The 23,481-nt window shown below is 35.2% G+C and overlaps 1 pseudogene; it reads right to left on the bottom strand.

Annotated features, from left to right (window-relative positions):
- Positions 1–938: 938 nt before the first annotated feature.
- Positions 939–3,048, bottom strand: LOC111168777 (poly(A) polymerase beta-like; annotated as a pseudogene).
- Positions 3,049–23,481: the final 20,433 nt, after the last annotated feature.

The raw sequence follows: 23,481 nt of genomic DNA, 5'->3' as shown, positions 1-23,481 counted from the left end.
ACTGTACTAGTTATAATAAATATATTTTATTTCAAAAATATGTTCAGCATATTTTATAATTTTTGATTTTGAATATTACCTTTTGTCAACACATATTTATAAAATGTGTTGTATGTGATTCTTCCATTTATTTACTGCAGCAGAAAGGATAAATAATCCCTTTCTTCTGCTTCTTGGTATATTTAGTCCTACTGCGTAAGGAAACAGCAGAAAAAAAACATTACCTTATTTATCCTTGTTCTTCCTGTAGTGACTAGTGACAAAGCTCAGCATGAATGAATATATAGTGACTGATGCTAAGGTCATCATTGCATAGTATTTAAAGATGTGTGCTGAAAAGTCTAGCAGGCCTGATTTTATTTTTTATTTTTTTCCTGATACCAGTTTGTATTGCAAACTTTCCCCAACAATGCATCAAACATCAATCCAGTCCCGATGTCAGTCATGGGTACAAATATAGCTGGAGGGTTTTTTTCCTCTTAAAGGGCAGGAGTCCTTTGAAATAGTTAGCGTCACTGTGGCTGACACATAAATAATCTGACACATTAATAACAGTACTTCTAGCTTCACATACTAACCTGGACTTCTGATCAAGATTAGCCCAATAAAGGAAGTCATCCAATAAGCCTAACAATTCTATTTTGAACCATATCTAGTTTGGTACCCTTCGTCCTCCTCCTTTAGCATTTGAAGACAGCAGGCTGAGTTGGCAGATACTGTTTATGGATGCTTGAGGTTGTTTTTCTCAGTTCAATCTGTTTCATTGAATTCTTGATGATAGAAATAAGATTTGCAGGGAGAGCAAGGGTACTGAGAAGGTCTGCACTGGATGTTCCCCATGAGGCCAATAGAGAAGCTGCTGTCTGAATAGTTTCCAACTGAGTCACAGTTGTCTCTTGATGAGACAAGTTCATCTTCTGTTCTGGTTTCCTTGGTCCTTTCTTCTTTGTAACGTGACAATGTCCCCTAGACCCCTGTGATAGGATTAGCTATGTTTGCTGCTGTGCTCCCTGAAGGCCTGGGTGGATTGTTGACCACACATGTTGAGGAAACAACTCTGGTGACCATGGGCTTCGGTGGTGGAGAAATAGTTGGTTGTGGGGCAGTCTGAGGGATGCTTTTGCTGGACGCACCCCTGAGCTGTCACTGGGATTTGCTTGTTGCAAGAAAACTTTGGGAACCTGTACGCTAGTCACAGATGCTGCCGTCACAGCTGGGGCAGGACTACTTCTACCCTGAGCGCTGCCAGTCACTGGGCCAGTCTTCATAGAGCCAGGAAGTGAAGACACAGATGTGCTGTCTTCACTGTCTACAGACAGGTCGAGGCTGCCATCATCCAAAGCTGTTAATCTGACACCTTCCGTCGAGTGTGTTTTCTTTTTCTGAAGCACGTGATTAGGTAGTAGTTGATGAAGTTCCTTTCTTCTCAAATGCATTGCAGCAATTTTCATATCCATCTCAAACATCTTGCTCTTTATCGCTTGCCTATAAACTGTATCTGTGAAAGACTGGACATCATAGGTGAGATCAATACTGAGAACTTCAGAGTTTTCTGGGTTTTTTAACACTAACCCAATCACCCACACTGTACGAAATTCTTCCTTGTCAGGATTTTCCTTGGGTGCTGGAAGGACATGTGCCAGTGTAATAAATTCATTCTTCTCCAAGCTTCCAACCAGGACTCAGATTTTTGATTCCACCAAGCCTGCCCATTTTAGATGTTGTTTTTCTGTCAGTGCACTTGCTAGAAGTACAATATAATGCTTGTACTTTTGAAAGAAGCTGGGAGCTTCAAAAAGTTTGGACCACTCTGCCTTACTCAGCAAAATCTCATGTGTGATAGCAAGCCCTTGCTTACACTCCTCAATCATGGCCATCCTTGTTGAAACAGACACGTGGTAAGTGGAGTTCTTCTGTGGGTACGCTGGTGTAATTATAGGCATGAGATGGTACCTATCGCTGGGATTTACTCTCGGGTCCCAGATAGGCAAATTAAGATTTCGTTTTTCAGGCTCTTTCAGTAGCACTGGATTTGGCCATTCCCATTCAGAAAACACCAAGAAAACTTTACATACAAGAGTTGATGCTATTGCATTTGGATAAAGCTGGCAAGTTCTTGCTCCTAGCATCGTCCAGGAAACACCTCCTAGGAAACCTAATATATTGTAATAGATATTGTGGCATTTGGCCCACAACTTGATGGCTCTCAGAGTTAATCTGAAGTTGTCAATGTTTGGTACCAGATGTAAAATCTCATCAGTTACCCAGCAACCATTAAGACTTACTATGCATCTAATATCTAAATTTTTAAGCAGACTGTCATCTCTTAGGTCCAAATCTTCCAGAATAGTCTGCAGTGCTAATCCTGCAAACAAAATATCAATCTCTATCCCACTAAAACACAGTTTGATAACTGGTACAAATGCCTCCTCAACAGCCCTTAAAGCCTTTACTTCTTCATGTAGTTTCAATTTATCATAGAAGTAGGTGAAAAAGTCGCTTCAATCAACACGTCTTGGTGCCACGCACAACGTGTCAATATCTACACCCTTCGTATGCACCCCTAATCTATAAGAACCGAATGTAAAGATTTTCCCTCCAACATTTTCAATTACAGCTTTTGGAAGACTCTTGCTTTCACTGATTTCTCGTATCCATTCCTTTACCAGATTATTTAATTTCTCCAAACTTAAAATCCTGAGCTACAGTTACTCTTCCTCTTCAAAAACCCCAAAGGGTTTCAATTAATTTCTGGATGAGTACGCAGTCAGTTTCCCCGGGGGCTGCTAAACTGATGGGGGAGGGGATGCCATAGTGCTTGGGCGGCGGCGGGGTCTGTTGTGATCCCGGGGTGGTCACCGGAAACAGCATCACCTCTAGCGCTGGCTCCGCCACGCCGCGTCCCCGCCACCGCGACCTCCGCAGCCACAGCCCGGGTCATGATCCGCTGAGGCGGGAGGGGCGGGGCTCCTACCAGCCCAGGTCCGACCCGCTTCCGCAGCTTCAAGCACCTCTGCGCCATCCCCTCGGCCCCAACACGGTGCCGGGGCCCTCGCCGGTGCGTTCTAGCAGGCCTGATTTTAAATGCTAGCTACGCCACAAACTACCTGGGTATAATTAGGAAATACTAATGAAAGTATGCAGAGGTTCTCTTATGCCACGATGTGTACTACACGCTTGGGATATGTAGGAACTAAGGGTTAACTTTTCCAAAGTGGATTCTCTGCAGGTTGGTCTCCTACAAATGTCCACGGAGGCCAACCATTGTTCTGAGGGAGCCAAGCCTGGATGAGGCTGAGATGGAGGATCGTGAAACTGGCCTGACATGTTACGCAGATGCAAGACAAGGCTTGGAACCGAGCCTCCAGATTACACCATGATGGTTGCCCACACTGAGCATGCATACATACAACTATGTATGCTCAGCATACATAGTTCCTCCGACTATGTATGCTGAGCTGGGAGATCAGCACTGGAGCCAAGTGCCTGCCCACTGGAGTGCTGTTCAATCCCAATTCTAATCAGGCCAGGGAAGGGATGATGATTTCTTAATCATGCGGTCTAAATAACCCCACAGTCTAAGGGTTTGGTCCTTCTGCCAGAGTCTAGCAACTGTTCCTGCTCTATTCCTAGGCTCTAACCCGAAAAGTAAGTGGTTACAGGGGATCCACACTTCTGCCATTGACCCAGACTCATAGTTTACCCCCAAAATTGTTCCATCAACTCAACTCTGATGTGTTTGTTCTCTGACATCTATTTGACCTTGTTCACTTGATATTATATTCACAGTTGTTTTTGCTCATTTTTCAAAATATTTTTCTACAGGTAAACTCACAGCCCAGCATTCTAGCTTCCCTCCAAGGCTACACAAACTTTGTCTTCTGTCCAAAATATCCTTTACCTTTGCTCAGTAAACACCTATTCCTTAGAATCCAAGTCAGGTGTCACTTTCCCTTTATGCTTTACCTTATTTCCCTGACAGAAATAGATGGAGGTAATTGCTGTAATTTGTAACAGTTTTGTAGTTTCTATGTATTTCTAGAGAAGAATATAAAAGTTATAATTTTAATTATTTGTTTGCATGATGTGCCTCCTGGAGCAAAATATGTTTTTCAAGGGTAGGCAGCATTCATCTTTTTATCCCTATTCCTTAGCAACATGTCCAAACTAGAATAGACATTTGACAAATTTGTGGGAATGGAAATCGGCATGAAAACACCACTCAAAATCCACTGTGACAGAAATAACCAAAATATTTAGATAATAAAGTTCAAAGCTACATTTCGAATGAAAATAATGCCACCATCTGGCTCATCTCAAAGAAAAGAAATCTCTCAGAGTACTGATTACAAAGTCAAAATGCATTTGGTAACTGAGAGAAATAAAAACTTTACCAGTAACATTTCCTTAAATTGTCACTCATTATTTTAAAATGGCATTGGAAAACTTGAGCTTGAAAAACCATCTGGTTAAATTTTCATGGTAGTTGACAGACCATCTGAGTATACTGAATAAATGGCCTCACTTGGTCACAATACCTGACCCACTGTTTTAAACCAGTACCTGTAATTCCTGCCACTTGTATCATTTATTTAGTTATGCATTTGCATCTTCTTCAGAAGTAGGTAGCTTAATAGCAATGACTGATTTAAAAATATGATTTTTATCCTCTCATTTATCCGGGAAAACATCTCCCTGAAATTTGTAGCTTGCAATTATTTCTGAAGTGAGTGTCATATCTTGTACTCTATACCACATATTTTATTTTTCATAAACAGTTATCTTCCTTCTACACCACATTGCATATTTTTAGATCATTGATAACAATTTACAAATATATTAGACATTTAGATTTCTCATTTTGGAATGTAGGTATGAGATCCAAGCAAATAGAATAAATGGAAGTTGTCCTTTTTCAAATGGCAATAATTATATAAATAGATATGCAGTGAAAGTACATCAGGAGGTGGGAGGAAAGCCCAGAGAAGTTGCAGAACCAATAAAGGGAAGGCAGCTGCCCAGCATTCCTGAGGGGCACTTGAATGCAGGGAACACATGTACCAAGTGTGCTAAGAGTGCACATTTTCAAAAACAGAGACACTGCATTTACACTGAAATTAAAATAAGCACAAGAGGGACTTCCCTGGTGGTCCAGTGGCAAAGAATCCACCTTCCAATGCAGGGGACGTGGATTCAATCCCTGGTGGGGGAACTAAGATCCCACATGCCACGGGGCAACTAACCTCGTGCACCACAACTACTGGCCCCAGGAGCCTCAACTAGAGCCCGCGTGCTGCAAACTATAGAGCCCACATGCCCTGAAGCCTGTGCACCACAACTAGAGAGAGGAAAAAAAACCCGACCACCACAATGAGAGAGAAGCCTGCACACCGCAACTAAAGATCTTGCATGCCTCAACGAAGATCACTCATGCCACAACTAAGACCCAATGCAGCCAAAAATAAGTAAAATAAAATAAGCCCAAGAAAACAAACAAGAGCAAAGCTTCCTAGAGAAAACTCACCTCTGTCCGATTAATTTTGCAATAAGCATATAAATTCACAATGAATTTTTAAACCAAATATCTCATGGTACATTTTAGTTAAACTGAAAACAAACAAACCAATTGATTTTATTACCTAAATCATAGACATCTCTATGCTTCCAAAATGTTATCTTAGTTGGAAACTTTCTAAAGAGATCTGAAGAGAGCATAAAAACTGTCAAAAAAGTTTTATGGATTTTCTTAAAAACAGTATCTTCTCCACTTTAGCTAGAAATGGACAAGGGAGCAAGTCTTTTTCTGTGTACACTTCATCATTAGGAAATAAATTTCATGCCAATCCCACAAAACACTTGCTAAGCATGAGTTAACATTGAAGGATCAGATTGTCAAATCAGACTCACACAAATGAGAGATCTTATTCAGTTTTAGCCTTTATTAATAATTTCGAGTAAATGGGCTTTTAAGAGTCATGAGTGATCAAGGGTGAGGTATAGGGATTTTTACTGTGCCTTCCTACCTACGACAGATGCACCCTCTTGCCCAAGTAAAAGTTGAGGTCTCAAGTTGGGAAAGTGTACATCTCGTCACAGTCAGGACCAGATTCAGTTACAAAATACCTCCATTTTCTATTCAGATAGTTATACAGCTTATGTGACATTTTCCAGAGAGCCATGCTTAATTCACCCATAGATTCCAAGTGTGTTTGTCTTAAGTAATCTTAGATCATGGACATCTGACATTCAGTATATTTATAGAATATAAATCTGTATTTATATATATATAGCATATCTTTTAAAGATATTATATAGCATATCTTTTGCGCTATAGAAAGACTCTTTTGCATTAATTTGTTTGCCAAAAGGTCAGTTATTACTATGTTCATAAGGAGATTAGACCAGGATCACGTACCTGCCTTCCTTCTTCCTTGAATTTGCCCCCCTCAGCCTCAGGAATAAGAGCAAAATTGATTGCAAGCAGCTCCTCGACTCCTTTCTCCTTAGCATGCATTGAACTAATTTAGTTCTAATTAACAGCAAATCATTAACTTTCCCTGGTCACCCACTTGACTTGGACATTGGATAAGCCCATGTAAGGGACTTCTTAGTAGGAATTTCAGGCACCAACAAGCAGCAGTGAATCACTGGATATATTGGTGGTAAACTTCTAACATTAAGGAACCAATTGCAAATACGGTAAGGTACAAAATATCCTTCCCTTCACTGTGAACTCCTCAAGAATCTGGTATTTAGGAGGAGCATGGTAAATATTTGTCAAATTAGACTTTTTAATGCAGAAACATCTCTGATTTTTGAAACAGAAAACTTCAATTTAGAGATTCAATTTAGCTTTCCTATATTCTAATTTAAACCTCTAAAAAGTTTTTAATCACATTTCAGAACACACAAGCTAAATTTGACAAGTTTCAGCAAAATCAAGCTTTGTTTTTTAGCTCTAATAAAAAATATATAAATCCTTCTTGAGTAGCAGATAAAAATAAAGCTGGCAGAAAAAAATAATGTTTTCAAGCTTTCAAAACCATGTTACATAAATAAATAATAGTGGTAAAATATATACTCTGTAATAAAAAATAGATATACCTAATAGGACTGTTTAATGGACGGACTCCTACTGTCTTTTATTAAATAGCAAAATGTTAGCCACAATCAGTCAACTTGAAACCAGTAGGTTTAATTTATTAAAAAATAAATGTTACTATCATCATGTTTGTTAACTTTTTAAACAAATCTGTATAAATTTCCTAAAAAATTCACTTTTTTTTTCACAATTTGTCTGCTGCTTTGTAGAAACAAAAACACTAAAAAGGTTCATCAACCCAAATGTCATTAAAAATGAATTTTAAAAAATTACCTTCTCAAACTAACCATTGAAAGTCAGAGCACCAATAAATAAAATGGGTAATGTGAATTACTAGAATCAGAGGTTTCAAATTAACTTCGAGGTAAATTAATAGAAAATATTCCCACTAGTGTATGAGTTTTTTATAAGTATAAATGAAAATAAGTAATTTTATGCATAATGATGATTAATATCAATCTACTTTACTTTTGTCTTTATTAAATGTGATAAAATATCTATATTCTCATTGCAGTGGAACTCCTCACATTATGTGATAATTGAAGAATGAGTAAACGTTTTTAGAAAGAATTTATCATGCAAATTTGGGGGAGGAAAATGTCTTAAATAAAGATTTTTTCACAATTATTTTGTATTTGTTCACTTTTTTGCTTTGGGGTGATTTCTGGGGAAACCCAGATGAGAAACAGTAGACAATAAGTTCCTTATAGTCACTAATTTTGGTGTCAATGTGAAAATTCGCATTTTCCTTAATTGACCTAATGTATTATTGTGAAACCTTGTAAATATTCAGAGTTGATTCTGTCTTCACCGATTTAGGAGTAACCATTAGAATGTCAAGATTGCAGAATTTATCTACAACAAAAAATTGTGATATTCATTATCTTAATACTATTCGTTATTTTCATTTGTATTTAGATATGTTCTAGATATGCTACTCTCAAATAATAGACCATTTTACTGCCCCTTTAATAATATTTATAGTGTACTTTTATAATAAATGTATTGTATTTATATTTTATAATATGTAAAATATATTTATTATATTTATAATCTAATTATATTCTATATATGATCATATATGATGTATAAAATAATATATAGTTATAATATAATAAATATTTTATATAAAATTATATTTATTATATATAGTATAAAGTAATATTTAGAGGGCATTTTAATTTGTATAATAGTATTTATTTGTTTAGTAGTTTTATTTATATAACTATTTACCTATATGTGAAATGCTTCTATATAGTAACTTTTAACTTTTAAATATTGTGTATGTGCTGAGAGAGAGAATTCTTTATGTATTCAGCCATAATAAAACACAGCGCTTACCTTTTAAAAATTAGCAGAGGACTGTAAAATTTTCTTTAATATTTTTATACTGTGTTCAAAATGATTATACAGATTACTGTGAAGATGAACACGTTGACTTATGTTGTAGATATGTACTCTACTTTTTTTCAACTGTGTTTTGATATTAGAAGACCACAGAGATATAATATTTAACTTTAAGTTGACTCTGAGAAATTTTTCAGTCTATTGTTTAATATCACAGGACATTTTTGTGATGGAATGGCCTGATGATCCATGTATCCAATTACATTATAATTTGCATTTGGGAAATTCAAGTAGGCTTCTTTTATTTATAACTTGCTTAGCTTTGAAAATATGTTATTAAAGGTTATATTATTATTAATAAAAATAAATATGTTATTAAAGGTTTTAGAGGAGAATTATCTAAAAGAGAACAAAAATTGCATTCATAATGTAAGATGTCTGTGCTGAAAAAAGCAACATATGTTTGGATAGAAACCACAATACCTGATAAGTTGCTTGTTAAGTATAGTTCTAACATATATTTAAGTATAAAAATGTGCCAAGAACAATGGTTCTTTTATTTTTGAGGACGTATTTCTCTGGAATCCCAATTTTTTTGAAGTTTTAATAAATCACTTGAAAACGAAGTGATGAGGCATACATATATTAAACACGGCCATAATGAACACTTAAAATATTTATAAAGATATTTTGAAATTCCTTTTTGTTTACTCACCACTGTTTGGAAACCATTGATATAAGGGACACCATTAGGGTTGACATACAAGCAAGTGGAATACATGACCACGTACCTAATCTATTTTAGATGTCCTCATGATTTAAAAAGTAATAATAATTCTGGAAATTTAATAGCTAGAAGTTTGTTTCTTAAATCTAAGCTTTTATACCAGACTAAAAGGAAACATACCTTAGTCAAATCACACTTGAAGTTTTCTGTGGAAGAAACTAGAACGATAGAAAATTAGGATACACATGTTTTCTGGGTGGGGCTTAATAACTGTACTTAGGTTTTGGCTTTTATGGAAATATTAACCTGTAAAGTTGATAACACAGAATATTGTTTCACCACAAATTGTCCCTCCAACAGGCTGAAAGTTTATGTTATTTCCTTACAGTTATTCCTTTCTTCCCCATCATTAGTTACCTCCATTAACTGAGAATATAATCCTACCCCATTGCTGTTGGGTGTATCCACATGATTTGCTTTAGCCAATGGAATGTGGGGAGAAGAGACAAAGTGCTAGTACCAAGATGAACATTTAATAGGCATCACCTTTTCCCACTTGCCCCTGTAGTGGTTCTGCCATCTGCTCTGAGAATGCTTGTGCTGGGAAGTCATTGGTCTAAGGAGAACAAAGACACTTGGAGGACACCTGAACCTAATCACCACCCCTGCTGCTCACCAATTCATGGGTAAGAGAGAAAACATTCATTTTTTTCATCATCAGCCAGTGAGACTTTGGGGTTGTTACTAACTGAATTCTAATCAATTTTTCCTACAACTCAATTAACCAGTCATAGTAATATATTATTCTATCTATATTTGAATATAGATGTGCTAGAAAACTTAGTGTGTTGATATCTTTTTCTGTAAGGAAAATCTGAGTCATGGTCTATGCATTCCTCTGCTGTTTTTGCCTTCATACACCGAGAATTTACACATCTATGTTTGCAGTGTCATGTTGATCCCTTTCAAAGATTTACCAACCTATGCATACTTTTTCCTACCCTTCCATCTGGAAAAAATTTCTTTTTTGTTTGCTATAAACTCTAACCTATACAGGGCTCTTCACGGTATGGTTCTAACCTATAATTCCATGCTAATCTTTGTTCTCTCCAGTACACGTAATGCAGGTCAGTGAAGAATACCCTAAAGTGTCCAAAATTTCTGACAGCTGTGCCTTTATTTATATGTTATTTTTCTACCTGGGAATCATTTCATGTTCTAGCTTTTGTATTCCCCATTCTTCATTCTTGCCCCAGAACCAAGATGCTGAAGATCTTGTATTGAACTAGTTGTAACAGGTTCTAACTGAAAAAGAAAATGCCAACTCAGAAAATAGTATATATAAAAATGGAGCAGAAACTATTTTCCTCTTTTGCTCCCTTTTGTAAAGAAAAAAAATCAAAGAAAATGGAAGATGATTATTTGAAAGATGCCAAAAGTATAAAAAGATACTAAAAATTCTGGTTTATATAAAAGAAAGATACAAAGAAAAACATATCAAAGCAGACATCCTCAAAACTTCATTGATGGTGCAAGAGAAAATAGGTCACTCCTGTGTGCAGCCCAAAGCCAAGAAAGAAAACCATAACCCATTGTTGAGATGTTATTTTAAAGATCAAATACAAGCTATTATATTCTAGAAAATTCTAAAATTTTATTTTAATGTCTGTCATTGTACATTTGTTTATTTTTCTTTATATTAATGGTCATTATTCAGAACAAATTGGTTTTAATATTCATGTTTAAGATTGAGAATAGAGGGGCTTCCCTGGTGGTGCAGTTGTTAAGAATCCACCTGCCAATGCAGGGGACGTGGGCTCGTGCCCTGGTCCAGGAAGATCCCCCATGCCATGGGACAACTAAGCCCATGCGCCACAACTACTGAGCCTGTGCCCTAGAGCCCGCAAGCCACAACTACTGAGCCTGCATGCCACAACTACTGAAGCCCACGTGCCTAAAGCCCATGCTCCACAACAAGAGAAGCCACTGCAGTGAGAAGCCTGCACACTGCAATGAAGAGTAGACCCTGCTTGTCACAACTAGAGAGAGCCCACATGGAGCAACAAGCCCCAACGCAGCCAAAAATAAATAAATAAATAAATTTATTTTTAAAAAAAGATTGAGAATAGAAAAAAATTAGCTAAGGAATATCTGCTCATTAAGAGTGATATATTTCATGAATTTTGCACATTTGTTGTGGTTATGACAATAAAAGTAGACTAGTAGAGTTTTGCACATAATGAAAATTATATGTTTGTTTTATAATGTTCTTTATGCAAATAAGAGAATATATCTGCACAAATGACTTTTTTACTGGTGTTGAAAAAGATATATTTGCCTCATTCTAGAATTTAAATAATACAAATTATATAATCACTACTTATATTGAAACAAATGCTCTTTAAATTTTCCTTTCTTAACCCTTATCTTTATCTATACATATAATTTTTAAGTTTATAAATTAAATATGTATGAAGAAATTGTAACTTTTTTTAAAAATGCGTTTTAATCTTACATTAGACTGTAATGAAGAGAGCAATTTAAAAAAAATTCTAAAACTTTTATTTTTGGTAAACTAAAGAAACATAATATTCTGTGCAAGAGGACTTGAAGTTTATATGATGAGATTCTATTAAAATAAGCTCAAAGAAAGATAAAGGTTGACCTCAAGAAAACTTGACAGGATTATATGGAGGAACACATATCATTCTGATATTTTATAGGATAAAAGCTTCAATAAAACAAGAGATGTTATTTAAAAATATATTCATAGAAAAACTCATATATTTCAGAAATTGAGAAAAATTGTTTGGTATTGTACAATTTTCAAAAGCCAATGTATTTTAGAAACTGATTACATTTCTCAGTTTAGTAACCTTAACAAAACACATGGTAATAGACCCCAAAATCAGTCTAACCATATTCACATTAAGTCCACAGGTAAATTAAAATTGCCAACAGTTTTGAGCACTTGCTAAATCCTAGGAGCTATGGTAAGGTTATTATAGGATAGCATCACCTAGTCATCACAATGATCCTATTAAAAGATATTATAATTGTTTTCCTAAGGAAACTGAAGTTTAGGTCATCACTTACCTACAGTCTCAAAGTGATGGGCCTGGAATTTAAAACCACATCTATTTAGGTCCACGTTAAGAATTTATATTTTACCATTTGCTTACTTACACTCTATTATTCTTTCATTCTATTAAAGTGAGCTCAAAGAAATATTCCTTGAGCCATGTCTATGTTCCAGGAACAGTTCTGGGTGATATAACAGTGAACAAAGCAGAAAAACACTTGGCCTTCTCAGTAAAACATGTCAGAAAAAGCTAAAGAGAAAACTAAAATGGGGAAGAAGGAAAGGAATTATGGGGTTGGGGGATTTGTAGTTTTAGAGGGTGGCTAGTAAAGTCCTAACTGAAAAGAAATGGATGCATAAAGCCTGGAGATGGCTGGGGAAGAGGTCCTGTGAGTATTCCAGGGAGAGTATTGCAGGCGGGAGGGAAGAGTACATTAAAGCTTTGAGCATGGCTGGTGTGTTCAAGGAACAGAAAGAGGATGGTGCAGTTGGAGCACAGGAAACAAGAGAGGAGCAATAGGAGACATGTTCAGAGAGATAATTAGGGGCCAACCATGTACATCCCCCTCGTTGTTGATGTTATATCTCTTTTACTCAGAATGATTTACGGAGCATTGGAGAATTTTAAGCAGAGGACTGACATGAACTGACTTCCATTTATAATACTAGGATCATTGCGGCTGAAGTGTTGAGAATAAACTGAAGGGGAGCACATACAAATGGAGGGAGACTAAACATAGTGTTCAAGTAAAGCAGCTAGGGAAGTATTGAAATATCAAAGGGGTTAGAAATGATTTGCATTAGGTTTAAGGACATGAAGAAAACTGGAGAAATCTTTATCAAATATTTAGAACATAAAGATCAACAGCATATTGTGATGGGTTACATATGAAGCATCAAAGAGGAGAGGCGAGTGTCAAGGATGTACTTGACTTCTACGTTTCTGTTTGGGAAGTAAAAACGAAATGCAAAAGGAGAAATCTGGTTCTTTGCATTATCCATTTCCTTTTACATAAATACTCAGTGCCCTGTGGGTACTGAGTATCTTTATGTAGTTCTCAAAGACCATTAAGCAATTTAACAAACCTAATTAAGCAAAATGTTCTCTGTACTGAAATGACTAAATGCATCACATTAATGGTCATAAACTCAAATGCCTGGCCCCACCAGGAAGTAGCATAAAGGAGTGAAAGGGCAGGAGTAACAGTGAACAGGACAGCGTATGCTTTCTCAAGAAGGGCAGCTGCCACTGAGCTTTGGGTCATTGTTGCTTTGGGTACTTGCGGCTCCTTCATTTTTCATATGAAATCTCCCTATTTTTAATTATTAGAAATTGTTCAATTTCATTAAAACAGTGTGAAGGCTGAGTGCACAACATTTGGTATGAGAATTATTTGTCATAATCTCAGTTTTACCTACAAAGATATCAGTAAAAAGATACGCATTTTTAGTACAATAACAAAGTGATAGAACTTGGGATGTGACTCCTAAAATCTCTAGGGCACAGAATAAACATTAAGATATACAGTGATATACAGCAAGCAGTAAATACGTCAATAGAATAAAGAACAAGCAGAGCTTCCAGAAAAGGTGCCAAAGTAAATATGAGAGTCATCTTGATGTCTCATCTTATGACTCAAACTACAGACATTGCTGTGATTACACACATTCTTGGGTCAGAAGAGAAAGAGAAGGAGCTGGTTTCACAACATCCTGTGACAATAGCCTGCTTTCTAGGGTATCTTTCCCTTAGATCTCTGGGAATAAATTTCACACAACTCTGTTGTGTGCATGTGCCTGAAGCAAGGCTCAAAAAATAACAGTCTCACTGTATTCTTTCACTGGAGAAAAATCAGAAAGAGAAATGTAGAGATAGAAGACCCAGAGGCAAGGGTGTCCGAATGACATAAAAGACATAGTACATTTATTTATTTCTTTCTTTTTCTTTCTTTTCTTTGTTTTAACATCTTTATTGGAGTATAATTGCTTTACAATGGTGTGTTAGTTTCTGCTTTATAACAAAGTGAATCAGCTATACATATACATATATCCCCATATCTCTTCCCTCTTGCATTTCCCTCCCTCCCACCCTCTCTATCCCACCCCTCTAGGTGGTCACAAGTCACCAAGCTGATCTCCCTGTGCTATGCGGTTGCTTCCCACTAGCTATCTATTTTACATTTGGTAGTGTATGTATGTCCATGCCACTCTCTCACTTTGTCCCAGCTTACCCTTCCCCCTCCCCATATCCTCAAGTCCATTTTCTAATAGGTCTGCATCTTTATTCCCGTCTTGCCCTTAGGTTCTTCGTGACCATTTTTGTTTGTTTGTTTTTTAGATTCCATATATATGTGTTAGCACACGATATTTGTTTTTTTCTTTCTGACTTACTTCACTCTGTAAGACAGACTCTGGGTCCATCCGCCTCACTACAAATAACTCAATTTCATTTCTTTTTATGGCTGAGTAATATTCCATTGTATATATGTACCACATCTTCTTTATCCATTCATCTGTTGATGGACACTTAGGTTGCTTCCATGTCCTGGCTATTGTAAATAGAGCTGCAATGAACATTGTGGTACATGACTCTTTTTGAATTATGGTTTTCTCAGGGTATATGCCCAGTAGTGGGATTGCTGGGTCATATGGTAGTTCTATTTTTAGTTTTTTAAGGAACCTCCGTACTGTTCTCCATAGTGGCTGTATCAATTTACATTCCCACCAACGGTGCAAGAGGGTTCCCTTTTCTCCACATCCTCTCCAGGATTTATTGTTTGTAGATTTTTTGATGATGGCCATTCTGACTGGTGTGAGATGATATCTCATTGTAGTTTTGATTTGCATTTCTCTAATGATTAATGATGTTGAGCATACTTTCATGTGTTTGTTGGCAATCTATATATCTTCTTTGGAGAAAAGTCTATTTGGGTCTTCTGCCCATTTTTGGATTGGTTTTTTTGTTTTTTTGATATTGAGCTGCATGAGCTGCTTGTAAATTTTGGAGATTAATCCTTTGTCAGTTGCTTCATTTGCAAATATTTTCTTCCATTCTGAGGGTTTTCTTTTGGTCTTGTTTATGGTTTCCTTTGCTGTGAAAAAGCTTTTAAGTTTCATTAGGTCCCATTTGTTTATTTTTATTTCCACCATTTCTCTAGGAGGTGGGTCAAAAAGGATCTTGCTGTGATTTAGGTCATGGAATGTTCTGCCTGTGTTTTCCTCTAAGAATTTGATAGTGTCTGGTCTTACATTTAGGTGTTTAATCCATTTTGAGTTTATTTTTGTGTATGGTGTTAGGGAGTGTTCTAATTTCATTCTTTTACATGTTGCTGTCCAGTTTTCCCAGCACCACTTATTGAAGAGGCTGTCTTTTCTCCACTGTATATTCTTACCCCCTTTATCAAAGATAAGGTGACCATATGTGTGTGGGTTTATCTCTGGGCTTTCTATCCTGTTCCATTGATCTATCTTTCTGTTTTTGTGCCAGTACCATAGTGTCTTGATTACTGTAGCTTTGTAGTATAGTCTGAAGTCCAGGAGCCTGATTCCTCCAGCTCCGTTTTTCTTTCTCAAGATTACTTTGGCTATTCGGGGTCTCTTGTGTTTCTATACAAATTGTGAAATTTTTTGTTCTAATTCTGTGAAAAATGCCAGTGGTAGTTTGATAGGGATTGCATTGAATCTGTAGACTGTTTTGGGTAATAGAGTCATTTTCACAATGTTGATTCTTCCAATCCAAGAACATGGTATATCTCTCCATCTGTTTGTATCATCTTTAATTTCTTTCATCAGTGCCTTATAATTTTCTGCATACAGATCTTTTGTCTCCTTAGGTAGGTTTATTCCTAGATATTTTATTCTTTTTGTTGCAATTGTAAATGGGAGTGTTTTCTTAATTTCACTTTCAGAGTTTTCGTCATTAGCGTATAGGAATGCAAGAGATTTCTGTGCATTAATTTTGTATCCTGCTATTTTACCAAATTCATTGATTATCTCTAGTAATTTTCTGGCAGCATCTTTAGGATTCTCTATATATAGTATCATGTCATCTCCAAACAGTGATAGCTTTACTTCTTCTTTTCCAATTTGGATTCCTTTTATTTCTTTTTCTTCTCTGATTGCTGTGGCTAAAACTTCCAAAACTATGTTGAATAATAGTGGTGAGAGTGGGCAACCTTGTCTTGTTCCTGATCTTAGTGGAAATGGTTTCAGCTTTTCACCATTGAGGATGATGTTGGCTGTGGCTTTGTAAGACATAGTACATTTATTTTAAGGACATTCCAATGACATAAGCAATATAATATATTTATTATATTTAATTCCGGATAAAATACATTTTTTAAATACTACAATTTTCCAGGTGTTTTACGTACATTACTTTGTTTAATCATAGCAGCAACCAATACAGTGTTATTATTCTTACTTTTTGTGTAAAGAAATTGCTCTTGAAAGAGAGTACTTAATGTACCAAAGAACACACAGCTGGTAATGAAGGTTTCAGAAAGAAATGTAGTTATATCTAGCTCCTTCAGTACAACACCATGCCACTGAAGACAGGAAAGGAAAACACTTCCCTAGCCAAGTTTCATGGTCTCCGAAAAGTATGGTGGAAAGGAGAGGCAAACATTAATTTCTACTCTGTTATTGACTCTGCCAGTCTTCTTGTCTGTCTTGTTTGTGAAGATAAATATGAGGTTGTTATAAAGGATCATCCAGGAATTTAGATAAAGTCCCTCCAGCTCTCATAATACATAGCAGCCTTTGGCTTTTTAAATATATATATATATCAATTAATGGTAAGTCCTTTAAAATTGTTACATTATTTTATTTCAAAGTAATATATAAAATATATATCACATTATATAAAAGATTTAAAAATTTCAACTACTAAGAAATGCATACAATGACAATTCTGTACTCCTAGCTATGGAATCTGACCTTCTCCCAGAGGTAACTATGCTTAATAGTTGCTTATATGAGCTTCTAGGAAAAAAAAAAAAAAATATATATATATATATATATATATATACATATATATATATAAATTAGGTGTGCATATGCAAATATACATATATAACCCTCTATATATAAATATAGATATAGATACTTCATTTGTACATATGTACATACACACATGAAAATATAAATTTAGTGACTACTAAAATAATTACCAAGTAACACAATTTTGCCTAAGTTTAAGCTTATTATTATTTCACAAATGAGCAATGTGTCAAATACGTTTCATTGTGACTTCAAATATATCTAAACAAAACATAAGGTTAAAAATATATCTACAAGAAGCATAGCAAACTTTTTTGATTAAAAAAAGAAAATTAAAGCTTCCTGCCTCAGTACCAACAACGTAATTGGGAATTTTCTGCAATATCCTTGCTATCTTATAAGGAGAAAAGAAAACATTTATGTACATCTGTGCCACAGAGTTTTCAATAAAAATAAAAGTGAAGTAGTCAGTATTCAGTATGATCGTGTAGTATTTTCTATCCTTAATGGAATTTAATCTGCTTGGCACACTCATTTTGGAATTTTTTCATCTCTGTGTGATCTTGTACTGACTTTAAGAGAGCTTCCATGAAATACTGGTGATGTTGTGCCATAGAGTATATAAAAGAGACCTTTCTAAGATATAGAGTATTAATACCTGAGAAACCAAAAATGTTTTTTATTGGTATTGGACTATTAGCATGTGATTATACTAAAAGTTCCTCTAGAGCTTTATTTTTTTAAATAGGTTACTATTTTTTCATCCATTCAACAATAATTTTTGAGACTTTAGGTCGTTTATTTGAAAAGGAAAAAAATGTTCCTTTTTTTTTCCAGTTTGAAGCCTAAGACGTCAAACTAAAGCTTCTGAAAATTAAAAACAAAACAAAATGAAAAATCATCTCTGGGCATTGGCCTATATGTGGATGTTCTATAAGCTGTTTACAGCTTGGTCATTAGAAATCCTCATGTTGCTTTGGCTGTTAAAAGTTTGGAATTAGTCATATTTTTGTGCTTGAAGTAATTTCACTGAAAAAAAAAATCTGTTTTATGTTGATCCAAGTAATAATGTTGGATTAATGTAATAATGCCTAGGATTTTAGAACTTTTGTCTGGTTCTCTTTTTAAAAGCATCTGTCATTTAATTAAGAGTTTGTCTTAATACTGTCATTAGGAAATTAATGCTAGATTGCTAACCCCCATGATCAACAGGAAAAAAAAACACTGAAAGTCCTTCATGTCTTATCTCATAGCTGACCCCATTGAATGGAAGTGGAGATAAATCACCAGTAATGATCATTCCCTTACAGGGAAAAATTCAGTGTTTTCATATATGGTCTTCCATCTACCTGGGATGCTTTTACTCTCTCCTTTGCCAACCTAATGCTTTTCAGGCATGCATATCTTTAAACTTTACTTCCCCAAAGAGTTAGATAATGTCAGTACTCTATCCCATCTACCTAAATCCTTCCCGTCTCACTAATGCTGAAGTGCAAATCTCTACTGAATAGATCCATGTGTCTATTCTAAGTTTCTAACATCACATACCTCAGTATCTCATGCTCTTACTCCACACCAGTCGCACTGGCCTCCTTTCTGATTCTCAAACATGCCAGGCATTCTCTTTTCTCAGGGTTATGTCATTGCTGCTCCATCCCCTGCTATGTTCTGCACCAGTTGCCAGGAGGCTGGCTCCCTGTCTCATTCAAGCCTTTGCTCATGTCATTTTCTCAGTCTTGTCTTCTCTGGCTATTTATTTAAAACTGACTCCCCTGATCATGCACCAAACTCTTTTCCTTATTTATTTTCCTCCATAGCACCCAGCATCCTCTGATATACCATACTATATACTCTAGATTATAAACTTCAACAAAGCAGATATTTTTGTCTCTTTCATTGACTGCTGTATCTCCCCCATATTGGAATAATGCCTGGCTTGTTTTAGGTACTCAATAAGAATTTTCTAGTAAACAAACGAATGGAAAATATTTATGTTAAGGACATTTAATCTGGGATCTATGCAGGTCCATAGATTAGCTTCATGAGTTCAATGAAACTCTTGAAACTGATTACAAAATATTCATAGGTCTTCCTGTATGTATTCTAAAAAGTATGTGGCTAGCTATCATCATTCTGAGGCTTAACATAATGTACCTTTCAATGCTTAACACATAGGAAGTACTCAAAATTACAGTTAATATTAGTACTATATTGAATGGCAAGTACCTGTTCATGCTTTTTTTTTTTTTTTGGACTAGAATACAAAGTGCTCAAATAACTTTGAACTCATGTTTTCTAACATAATCTTTGAACTCATATTCTCATATTTGAAAATATCTTTGATCTCCTATTACCAAGCATGAAGCAAGCTAACCTTGCTTAATAAATATTTGATGAACTGAACAATTCATATAAAAAGTCCACAAAGAAAAAATGAGAACTAGTTCAAGTTGGTAGATTGAGTGAGTAGCACTCAATGGTATCTCCTTCCCAAGACCCCATTAAAATAAGATTAATAAAACAAAATATATAAGAAAATTCACCAAAAAAAATGAACAAGATGTGAACATCATTGCACATAATTTTATTAACATTTTGGAAGGTGAAGAGTGAATGAAAAAGCAGTTACTGATGGAGACCTTTCAGAAAATTTCACTTTCTAACCCCTAGAAAGCTAAAGAATGCCCAGGATGCCTGGGAATACAAAAAGGCAGGTAGCAGTAAGGAGAGAAATGAAATCTGAATATTATTTGAAAATCTATAGCTGAATAGTCAATCTCATCACTCTTCCACACATATACTCCACACTCCACCCTATATCCATTCCACAAAAGTAAATTCAGGGTTACTCCAACACTAGAAAATAAGCCAAGAAAGAAAATATGCAATAGAAGAAATTATGGCTGCAGTCTAGGAAATCAAAAGATGTTGATAGAAGAGAGATGTCAGAAAGATGGTAGAATAGAATGCTACAGACCTTCCTTCCCCCACAAAGACATTGAGGTAACAGTATATAAGACCAGAACCCTAGAGAGTGGTTGACAAGCTATAGCACTTAGGTATACGTAAAATCAAGAAGGAATTCCAGCAAAACAGGTTTGAAAATTCATGGAGTTTTAAATACTCATTTGTGTCTGTCCACCTACACAGTATAATGCATGCAACCAGAGGAAACATACCATACTTGGGCTCTCCCATTGGATGGAAACAAGAGTGCATCCAACATTCTAGCTTGTTGGGAGCCTGCCTGATGGAATGGCTTTTACCTTGCCTGTTTTGGAGCACTTAGGGAATAGTGGCAGAATTTGGAAGCCACTAAAAATAGGCAAGCACCACTGCATGTAAGAACTGCAGTTCCACAGACAGATTCCAAGGGGAACAAGAGATCAGAAAATATTTGAGAGGTCCTAAAACCTTTAGCCAGGCTGACTGGCAAAGGTTTTTCCCTTCATAAAGCAAGTATGCAAAGACTACAGAGGAGGTTGTCTTCTTCAAATGCCCATATCCCAGAAAAAGATTAAAAGGCATATAAAGAAATAGTAAAATATGGCCCAATCAAGGGAAAAATATAAAATTATGGAAACCAAACCTAAAAAAATACGTATCTATGAGCTACCTAACAAATAATTTAATAGTAACTGTCATAAGAATATTTAACAAACTTAAAGAGACTACAGATAAACAAATAATTGAAACCAGGAAAGCAATGCATGAACAAAATGAGAATACCAACCAAAAGAAACTATAAAAAGAATCAAACAGAAATTCTGGAGTTGAAAAAAACTAAAAACTTCACTGGAGGGTTTCAATAGCAGACATGTTCAGGCAGAATAAAGAATGATCACACTTGAACAAAAGTCATCTGAAGTCATTAAATCAGAAGAGGAAAAAGAAAATAGAATTAAGAAATAAGAAGAAAATCTAAGAGACTTATAAGATACCATCAAGTGGACTAAAATACACATTATGGAAATCCCAGAAGGAGAAGAGACAAAAAGGGACAGAAAGCTTCTCTGAAAAAATAATGGCTAGTGGCTGATTCACTTTGTTATAAAGCAGAAACTAACACACCATTGTAGAGCAATTATACTCCAATAAAGATGTTAAAAAAATAAATAAATAAAAAATAATGGCTGAAAACTTCCAAAATCTGATGAAAGAAATAGACATATAATTTCAAGAAGCTCAAAGACTCCATTTGGGATAAATCCAAATAGAACCACAGTGATACACATGCATTATAGTAAAACTACCAAAAGTCACAAAGAATCGTGAAAGCAGCAAGAAAAAAGTAACTCATCACATAAAAGTAAAACTTCCATAAGCTTATCAGCAGATTTCTCAGAATAAACTTTATAGGCCAAAACAGATTGGGCTAACACACTTAGATGGTGAAAGAATAAAATTGTCAACAAAGAATATTATAATATATCCAGAAAAAATGTCCTTCAAAAATGAGCAACAAATTAAAATTTTCCTAGATAAGCAAAAAGTTAGGCAGTTTATTGCCACAGGCTAACTCCACATGAAACACTAAAGGGAACCCCTTTAAGGTGAAACAAAGGGATGCTAGACAGCAACATAAAGCCAAATGGAAATATAAAGTTCTACAGTAAAGGTAATACATGGACTGACATAGTAACCTGTGTTACTGTAACTTTGGTGCCTAGAATTTAAGTGACAAAAATATTTTTTAAACTATAAATCTATCTTAATGGGTACACAATATATTAAAACATTACAATTGATGACACAGATGGAAAATGAATTATAAGATAATATTATCAACAGTTGTACACCAAAAAATTTGATATCCTAAAAGAAGTGCATAAATTTCTAGCAACACCCACTTACCAAGACTGAATTATGAAGAAATAGAAAATCTGGACAAACCAGTAACTAGTAAGTAGTTTCAATCAATAATCAAAAGCCACCCCTGCCCCCAAAAATAAAAGCCCAGGATCAGATGGCTTCACTATAAAAATTAACCAAACATTTGAAGAATTAGCACGAGTACTCTTGAAACTCTTCCCAAAAATTGAAGAGAAAGAAACAAGTCCTCATTTTATAAGAACACCATTACTCTGATACCAAAGCCAGACAAAGACAATACAAGAAAACTACAAACCAATATTCCTAATGGATATTTATGTAAAAATCTTAACAGAACACTGGTAAACTGAATTCAGCAGCACGTTAAAAGAATTATACTACATGACAAAATGAGATTTATTCCTGGAATGTGAGTACGGCTCAACATATGAAGTAAAAATGAAAATCAATCAGTGTAATACAGCACGTAACAGAATGGACAAAAACCACATAATTATCTCAATTGATGAAGAAAAAAAGTATTTGACAATATTCAAGAACTTTTCATGATAAAAACACTTAACAAACTAGGAATAGAAGAAAACTACCTCAACATAATAAAATCTATCTATGAAAAGCCCACAGCTAACATCATAGTCAATGGTGAAAGAATGAAAACTGCAAATATGTATTATTTAACCATAAAAAAAAGAAAATCCTACCATTTGCAACAACATGGATGAACTTTGAGGGCATTATACAAACTGAAATAAATCCGACTGAGAAAGACAAATATTATATGACCTCAATTATACCTGGAACATAAAAAACCCTAACGCATAGAAACAGAGAGTAAATTCTTATTGCCAAGGGCAAAGGGTGAAGGTGGTCAAAGAGTACTAACTTCCAGTTACAAGATGAATAAGTTCTGGGGCTGCAATGTAAGGCATAGTGACTATAGATAACAATACTGTATTTTGTACTTGAAAATTGTTAGGATAGTAGATATTAAAAGTTTTTACCAGACACAGAAGAAAGTAATTACGTGAGGTGATACCTCACCATGGCAATCATTTCACAGTATATATGTCTGTCAAATCACTGCGTAGTATACCTTAAACTTACACAATGTGATATGTCAATTTATCTCAATAAAGCTTGAAAAAAATAAAATTAATACAATAAAAATAGCATTTTGGTTATATAAATTACAAGAATTGTATTCAAAACAGGTTAAAGAGTTTACTTCCCCTGAGTGGGATTAAATAAGAATGGCAAATGGAGCCAGAGGAAGGCAGAGCAGAAGGGTCTTAGATTTCACAGAAGTTCTTATGGATACAATTTAACTCATTAGTATGTGCATGAAACATATTGATAGGACATATAAATTATTTTAGGGTAAAAACAGCT

This window comes from Delphinapterus leucas, chromosome 12 (genome assembly GCF_059928025.1).
Source record: "Delphinapterus leucas isolate spDelLeu-1000000601 "Yukka" chromosome 12, BTC_Dleu_Yukka2, whole genome shotgun sequence".
NCBI classification, from domain to species: Eukaryota; Metazoa; Chordata; class Mammalia; order Artiodactyla; family Monodontidae; genus Delphinapterus; species Delphinapterus leucas.
Note: the sequence above shows the minus strand (reverse complement) of the source record. Positions and strands in the feature narration are given on the sequence as shown.